Genomic DNA, 9,719 nt, shown 5'->3' on the forward strand with positions numbered 1-9,719 from the left:
AAAAAAAAAAAAAAAAAACAATGTACCTGGTCTTTTCCAGTCATAGATATATAAATGACAGTGATATGATGTATAATACAATGTTCATTAGATATATTCATGTCTGTGTTTGTGCAACCAAGAAAATCTAAATAAATGTATTTCTTTGAATTTTTTTATTGAATTTATAACAAATGGGAAAAATACTACCATGAAGATTTTTTCAGATTTTTATACTTTTTAACCAATGTTTTTCAACCTATGTTTCATTACCATGCCCCTAAGGAGAAAATTCATTTTAATTTAATTAATTTAAATTGAATTTAATATCTACCTAATAAAAGAAATTATCAACAAAGAAAATCTTATCAAATATGGTTGAACATTAAAGGACCACAAACCATTGAAATATCTAAGATTTTGGCCTACTTTTCCCCACCTCCCACCTAAACAAACTTTGTCATTTTGAGGATGATATTTTCCTCAGTGAGAATGCATGCTTTAAATTATACTATACATATAAACTATAAAACTATTTTCTAATTAATACCACAGATTGGGCTTTAAAGCTAAAACCCAATATTTGCTATAAATGCAACAAAATGTTTTATTATATTAAAGTTATACGATTTTATATTAATTAATTTCTATATTCTAGTTATTTCCCAAAGCATATCAATAATCCCATAATTTCTGACTCCAGTCATTTCACCCTGAAACTTCCTTCCTATTGTCTCCTCCTTAGAAACTTGATCTACAGATATCAAATCATGGCAATATAATAGTAGTTTAGAAGTATACAAGATGAAAAGGACAGATTATGATCAATTGTAGGTGACAGTGGTAGTTTTGAAAAAAATCCCAGTTCAAAACCAAGCCGAGAGTCCAGTGGTTCTACAGAAGATTGCGGGAGATATGCACTTCAGGAATATAAAGGATGAGAGAAGGGATTTTTCTAAATAGGAAATGGCAACTATTACTGCTCAGATTTACAACAGGCTCCACTGCTGTGTGACAGCTTGATTGTACACCTGTGACTTTTCTCCCTCTGGTATTATGCATCTCTATCAGATAACAGATTTTGAAGTCCCTCTGGCTTTTCAAGGTCTAGTTTTAGCTGATTTTTATATATGCTTTATTTGCTTTTGTACCTATTGATATCCTATTTTTATCTATTACAACTGGGCTGACAAAAGGACTTTCCAAACTTTAATCCAAGATTGGATAAAAGAGAAATCTTGTTACAGGTATCATCTGTGTGATTAGTCTTTTCGTACTGTGCATATACGTTACGTATTCAGAAATGCTTTGAATGAAAACGTTAGCTTTTAAGAGTGAAATTAAGAAAATGATATAGCAACTTCTTTTCAAAAGTACATTATACCTATGAAGTTCATGCTATACTTCATAGCCATCTTCTAAAAAGTTTATGTATTCATCATACTGATTAGCTAAAATTAGAGACACCCTCTTTAGCCATATCATTCAGTTGTATTGGAGCCGGACACAATTGTGGGTAACTCTGAAGTCATTATCAACTGTAACATTTATGTGAAAGAACTGATATTCATTTATTCAACTGAATTAACTGGGTAAGAACTGTACTTGTACTATGATTTAATAAGCAACACATGAAAATATTTGATAGACAATTCTACTAAAGGCAAAGTGCAGACATGTGATATACTTAACACAAGAAAGGAAAAAAATTAGTAGCTCATGGTTTTCAGAGTCACAAAGCAACTATCTAATTGAGCTCGCCATTGGAATTCACAAATACTTACATTTTCCTTCCATGCCTCAAGTGTTTTATTTTTTCAAGATGTTTTAAAACACAGAGATCCATGTTTGTTGCCTACAAAACACTGAGAAATGTACTCTGTCCTTCACTAAGTGTTGGAATTTAGAGTATGAGGAGGAACCACATTGGACAGTGCCGTCAGTTGTGCAGGTAGGATCAATTGTAACTTTATTCCCCCCCCCCACAAAGATTTATCCCAACGCACTTCCTCATTGTGAACCAGTTAGTTGTCTTTGAAAATATGGAAATGCATAAAGAACAGAGACCATTCCAAAGCTGCCTATGAACAGAACCATAGCACTTCAGGAAGTTACTTCCTGTCTACATGCCTCTCTCGTCCGTCCCTGTACTTTTTTCATCGTTTTCAACACCAACATTAGCCACAGTTTTTTGTCATCATCAATATCTCACTCCTTTAAGTCTAATTATAAACTCATCCAGTTCAGGACATACATCTGTAAATTAAACTCATTAGAGAACAGAGCAAGCAGCAGTTTTATTTAAATTAGTCAACAGAGAGCTGTAGTTTAAGGCTGATATTTATGAAGACACAATTATCCTGGACTAGGCAAAGATTGCAAATCTCCAATCCCTTGGCAAACACCCTATACAAGTCTTCAAAATTGGGTGAAGCTATATTAATCACTACATCATGCCTTACCCTGCATTAGACATCGTAGGGCATAAAAATACAAGGCATAGACCCATTCTCAAATAATTTACATTCTAGGTAAGAAGAAAGAACGTAAAGGGTTCATAGTGAACAATTAGTGGGGAAAGAACACTAAATAATAAAAAAATTAAGATTACTTGTCCAAAGTAGGCTGGTAAGCAGATGATAGATATACACAGAGTTGTGATTGGCTTAATCAATTTATCAAGTGAGGTATAACTGACCTTCAAATTAAAAAATATAATAAGTATTATAATGGCAAAAAAAAGCAATTAAAAAGGTGGGAAGGCAATGTATAGGTAAGGAGAGGAAAGAAGAAAGAAAGGAAGAAAAGAAATCAGAGCATGTGATTATGGCATCTCTTTCCCCTGCTCACTAAGGATAATTCATTGATATCTTCTTGACCTTTCTCTTCAATTCTGATACCTTCTAAGATATGGTGCTAACCTGCTAGGTCTTATGTTTTATTATGCAACAGATGGAGGTATAAAGTTGGTGGGAAAGCTGTAGAGATTTATATTTGAAAGTAGATTACTTACTGGAGACAGGAATAAATATTCAAGAAAAGAAGGGAGGGAGAGATTAGAAAGAGAGAAAGTAAGCTTTTTGGAGAGATAGTTTGGAGAATTTGAAAGGAGAAAGAGTCTTTGAGATAGTTGGATCTCTATTAGAATATTAAGAGAAAGAGGAATGGAAAAAATAAAAAGAAATTTGGATGTAATTCTCAGGTAAATATACTTTTTTCTGTGTTTTCAAAATACTTTCTTTGTGTGTGTTTTAAGACTATTTCTATGAGATTTTCTTCCCAATTTTCTTCAAGGGTATTGTATATAATACATTAGTATATCATACCTGCATGCATTTAATCTCATCCTACATCCCCACGTACCTTGAGTTACTTTTAGTCATAATAGAATGGCTTTAGAAAGAGGGATGCATGAATTATTCAAATACTGGGTCCTAGATTTTGGTAATATTCAAACAACTAGATCCTGATAAACACTTGATTACTACTACTAATCTCAGGATTTTTCACTACCATTTACTAGAAACAGTGGTTTCCCCACAATTATACACCAATTAATAGCAAATCTAAGTAGAAATCAAATCTCTTACTAGCTCTCCATTACTTGAGTGATTCTTTGGTTCTTGAAGAATGTCTTAGGACAAAATGCAGTTTTACGTGAGGTATAGCTTTGTGAGAATGAGAGGGCAGAAGGAAAACTGACAAGAACCATAAAATGATTACAAATCAGTATTTTCATCTAGAATTTTCTTCTGCAATTCCAGCTTTCTCGACACTTTGTTTCATGAGATGGCAGATTAAGCATCTATTATCACCCCAGCTCATTGCTCATGTCTCCAATCGCATTTGGAAGGGTGTTTAATTTTTCAACTTTTACTCCTAGCCTAAGAGAAGATGAAGAAGACAGAGACAAAGGAGGAAGAAAATAGGAATGGCAGTCGGGTAAAGATAGACAGATGAGTGGGTAGTCTTAGTACCCTCCTCACACACTAGCTCGTGAGAAAGATCTAGCAACTCCTTTAACTTAATCTTTTGCCTTTACTCAGAATAGAGTACTGCCTTTAGCAACCTATCGTGGCTTCAAAGCTGAAAAATTTAAGACACTGGGAGAAGTGAATTATACAAGGGGAAATACTATCCTTTAAAAAAACAACCTATGTAAGGAATTTTGGAAGACAATACATGATTGAAAATGGTAACACCAGTCCTTTCACTAATTATGCAAACAGACAGGATTCATGAAAAGTAAAAACAAAAGGAGTTACATTGTATTGGTCTCTCTGCCCCTTCCAGTAACATCCCTGATTTATCCCAAGCCACATAATAATGATATTATTCATCAAAGATCACCGATTCTGTCTGAATTTCACCACTGTCTTTGCAGGCTTTCATCACTGCATGTGGATTTCTTTGATGCTGTTCACCTCCCTTTGCCATCTCTAGCACATTGAATGATATTCGGTGCATAAACGACAATAACTGATTCAAATTTAATCTTCAGATTTGACCTCTCACATGGCATGGGGTGAAAATGACTGCCAGCTTTCATAATATTTTATTATGTTTTATTTATGTTCATTATTTATTATTATGTTTGGTAAGCTTAGCCTTCAGAATTTCAGGTTAGTTATATAAACACCCAGTAATTTGGAAAGTCATTCACTGAATTTTCCAGAGAACAAAAATGGTCTAATCTCTTCATGTTTTTTTTATTAATCAAGGGGAAAGTGAATGAAGAAAGACAATTAATGGAGTACCTGTTGCAGGTGTTACACTTTACTACTTCTTTATTTCACCTCTATCTGGTGTTTTCAAAAGCAAAGCACCCACCGCTAAAAACATCTGGCCAAATGTATACCCATTCTCATCTGAGCATCTCACTGATGTGATACGGAAAAACACAGGAGCAAAGAAAGAAAGAAAACAATGAGGGATTTCATTTTGTCACTAATGGTTCTTTGAAGTTGCTCATTAATCTTTTAGACCATTTTTGCATGTCAATGTCCAACTCTAGAATATTAATATTGCTAAGAAAAAGTGAAGTTATTGCCTTTAAAGTTCTTTCTGTAACCCAGCTCTGCGATAATTCTTCTTAGTCGAGTCATATTTTAATTGGCTATGACTCTGAGCTTGCTATTCTAGTCCTTTGGCAGCTACTTTATTTTATACCACCTGAGTTTTTCAAGAAGAAGATGGGAGCAAGAGATAATCTTGAAAAGTGTCTAAGTGCTAAACTATCAGGACAAGTTTTCATCTAAGAACAAAGAATTTCCTTTAGTAGCTGATCTTGTATAGTTCACACTTTTCTGGACAACAGCTACAGCCCCTGTTTTATTTTTTTTAATGAAGGTGACTGATTACCATATTAAATAAATTTCCAGGGTAAAGAATAAAGATTTAATCAGAACATTCTTTATTTTGTTGCTTTATTAGTTTCCTATCAATGCTGTTACAAATTGCCCAAAACCTAGTGGCTAAAAACAACACCTATGAACTGTCTCATAGAGCTGGAGATCAGAGGTCCTAGAATCAAGACGTTGACTAGGCTACAGACATTTTGGATGCTCTTTTGCATTGATCAGTTTTGTGGGCTACCAGCATGCTTTGTTTTGTGTCTGTACTCCACCCTCGGCATCCTTTGTCACGTGGCACATCACCTTCTCTGAATCTGCTTCTCTGACCTCCCTTTATAAGAAGCATTGTGATTACAATTACTACCCAAGTAATCAAGTACAGTCTCCCCATCTCTAGGTCCCCATCAATTTGATCACATTTGCAAACTCCCTTTTGCCACATAAGGTAACATATTAATAGGATCTGGGAATTAAGGGACCTTTCGGTCTATGTATTTGCAATCACACAAACATTAACCTTCTATTCACTGTTGGTCTCTCCTCTCAAATATCGCCAAAAAAGCATGTCACGTAAAGATGTAAAAGCACCTATTTACACCTACCAGTTAGTTTGAGGGCAGTAGAAGGAAGCAGAAGAATGAATTCCAGAAGGTCCTTCCTTTCTCCTCCAGAGAGATTACTTACATGTTAATAAATCTTTATAATTAGTATAAAAACATTAAAGCAAATTATTATCATCAGTAGCAACAGCAACACCACTACTGCACAGAAGAGGATTATCAATTGGTGCAGAAACACAGGAACAAAAATAAAACAAACAAAAGAAAAAAGAAAAACACTTGAGCGGAGAACAGTTCGGTGCAGCTCAAGTCCTTACCCAGTCTGCAATAAGGTGGAAATATTCTCAGTACATCAACTCACTTTTTAAAACTTTCATTTCAATTCAAATGTAGGTTCAGTCGTTCCCCAAAAGTGGTATAAGTGTATGTGTGCATTTTTTTTAATAGAATCTTAAGCAAGAGATTCCCTTATGCAGTCAAACCGATCCAACATATAATTACAGTTGAATGCTGAGTGTGCAGAGTGGGCAAACTGAGTCAAATTAGGCCTAACGTGTGGGGCCTTCACAAGATACATTCCTGTCTGACATTTTCACACACTAAAAAATAATTTATGTCACTTCAGTATATACATTTTTAATCTTTAAACAGACGTAGGATTAGTGTCACCAGTAATTACCACTTTGTATAATAGTAGATTAACAAAAAGCTGCTAATTTTGTCTTAAGTCCTGATTTGTTGTTGTTATTGTTGTTTTTTACTGTAGTACTAAACTACTTACTAGGATGTAAAAATAGGTCACTATTAATATTTTCATTTTTTAAAAACTATAATAATCAGCAAAAAAATATGTATTGTAATTGTCACTATTGGTTATATTTTAAAAAGTGAAGCTAATTAACTGTTATTCTAAAAATATTCATACTAACATTCCATAATTGAATAATTTTCTTAATGCATGTTTCACTCACATCTTCCTAACATCTCACCTGGGAAATCCTGACACTAAAACCCTCCTGTAAAATGTACAGGTGAGATGAATTTCTCAAGCTCAGAGTCCATCCTTTATTCATATTTATATTCCCAATGTCTTCTAGAGTATCTGTCACTTTGTAAATGCCCCCCAAATATTCGCTGAACTGAGCTTTATTGTTCATAAGAAAGAGCTCTCCAAAATTCACAGGAACGAAAAAAATCTTTTAATGGCTGACAACTAGAGGAGACATTTACATTTAAACATGTGCCTCCACATTCTAGTGGCTCGATGAAGTGGGATTTTTTATTTATTTGGAACAACGTTCTTCTACAAATTCTCTCTTTCTAAGAACTCTAAGCTTTTTGTGCTTATTAAAATCAGAGAAGTTTTCAAAAGTAAGAATGTTAACCCTAGCCCCTTGGCCAACCACTAATTGTTAGTAAGTATTCTGTGGCTCTTAAGATTCCTCCCCCCAGCTCCCACTAAGTGGAGAATCCTTTACCAGTTGTGCATCGTTTCTGTACTCTGTTAATCACTTGTCATGTTTCACCCGAGAGATGTCTGCATCCCAGAAGCAGGCAGTGTCATTGCTATAATATGTATATTGTACATTAGTTGTCAAAGTTTTTCAAGATGCCTTGAGACGCTTCTGTTTGCAAGGTGATTTCTAAGCACAGCATTACTATAAGATATTTCAGGAGTTGCCATCAGCAGCAGGATTTGTTGTACTTGCTTGCAGCTATTGACCCACTGTTCAGTGAAAGAAATCAGATGCCAAGGAAAGAACACCAGTCCCATTCAGTATACAATGTAAGATTCTTTCTACTGTTGCTTCCCAGCTACCAAGACATCAGGTCATACAATGAGGTGCTTTGTCTTTCCAGAAGTGTTGGGTGGAGTGCCAGCATTCCCAGAGCTACAATGTGTATGCCTAATTAAAACTCTGTCACTTTTTCACATGTGGTTGAGGATTTGTTTCTAAATTTCTTTTGTTTTATTTCATGGATGATGTTTTTAATTGTCTGGTTCCTGTGTAAATACAGTGATAACTACTATTAAAATTCTCAAATCTATAGTAAATAGGTAACATCTGCAAAGCCAGATGAGGTGTCAAATTTGATGACCAAGTTAAGAGAAAAGAATGAAGTTAAATGTTTTTTATTTGTTTTAAACTGAGGAACAAAAATGGGGAAAGCCTGAGTTCACTGCTGTGTTGTTTGTGTTGTTAAAAACAGTAAAACTTTAATAAATGAAAAGAGACCGCAGTCAGACCATGAGAATATTAATTACAGATAATATTTTAAGTTTTACAACATTCTAGGATTAAGAAAATTATTTTAAAATTGTAAAGACTGACTGCAACTAGTGTTCGTTTCTTTTAAATGACTAAGCAGCTCATTTTATATTAATAAATATATCCTACTTAAAATCAATGCCTCTGTTTTCCCATAAAAATATCAATAAGCTATAGTGATTAAAACAGTTAAGTTTATTATCTGGTATAGCTGTTGGTGTTGCAAAACAATTTCTTATGAGTCTCTCACATTTCTCCAAATCTTGTGTGTGAGGCACTGAGTAGATTTGTTCTGGACTATCTTTTCAAAGATGTTTGTATAGTAAAGTGCATTGGAGATAGAATACTTTCCTCGGGAGCAAAGGGTAGGCATATTTACTGCCCATTAGAAAAGATTCAGGCTCACTAAGCTACCAGATCATCCCTTGTAATGCAAACCACTGCATGCACGGCCATCACTTTGCCCTCTTAGTGTTACCTTGAGGAAACCATGGATGGGAGAACAAGCCCCAAAGTGCTAATACACTGGCTCCTACAACAGCTGTGGATAAGAAAGTGTAGCCTCCGACCTAGGAGTCATGTTCTCCCTCAGCGTGCATGAAATGGTGACAAGCTAACATGTTAACAAGTGGAACATCTCAGAACCATAAGATATATATATTGTTTCAGGCTCGCCATTGATGAAGTGGCCGTAGACACCATTGTGTCTTTAGAATTCCTCCCCACATTCATCTTTCCAGGTATACGTATCCTCAGGCCCAAGCTTTGGTTCTTCAGAGCTTTGAATTAAGTTCTAGCACACACTGTCTAACATATTGCTCCAATATTACCACCCTTTAGATTTTAGAATTTTAAACCTATGTAAGGAGTTTCTTCAACACACTGACTGCTCAGTTCCTTGAATTCTTTCCCTCAACTCATCATGTCCTTTATATTATCTCCCCCATTTATCCCCTTGGTGATAGGCTGAACCATATTATTAACAATAAATGTTAGGCTTCCATAATTTAATTTCATGAATTATTTTTTGACCACCAGCTTCTGTTTGTCTAGTAAACTCCTTCTAGTATTCCAGCTCCATCAACACCTCAACTCAATCGGAATCTATAGTCCATTGAACTAACAATCTGACAATCTCTCTTTTTTTTTTTAAACATTCACCCACCTTATGGCTTCTCATCTTTATGGCTTAAGTTTGATTACCCAGTACTTACAATAACTTCTCTATATGTACTCTCAACACTGTGTCTCCTCTCACATTAAATACATATTTTTTTTCTTTTTCAATTGTTATACCACGAAGGTTGTTAAAGGAAAAAAAAATCACAGCAGGCAAGATGAGCAGACAGAGGCTGATTTTATTAGGATATTATCGCTAGCAATAGGTAAGAAAGCATAGATTAAATCTGAATACACAGCTCCATGGAGACACAAAGGGCTGGAGAGTTTTGTTTTATTTTATTTATTTTATTTTATTTTATTATTTTATTTTAATTGTTTTATTTTCTTAGAGATCTTTTACCTATTTATTTGGAGAGAGAGAGAGAGCCAGAGTG

Source organism: Ursus maritimus, unplaced genomic scaffold, assembly GCF_017311325.1.
Source record: "Ursus maritimus isolate PB19 unplaced genomic scaffold, ASM1731132v1 scaffold_1, whole genome shotgun sequence".
In the NCBI taxonomy this organism is placed as follows: Eukaryota; Metazoa; Chordata; class Mammalia; order Carnivora; family Ursidae; genus Ursus; species Ursus maritimus.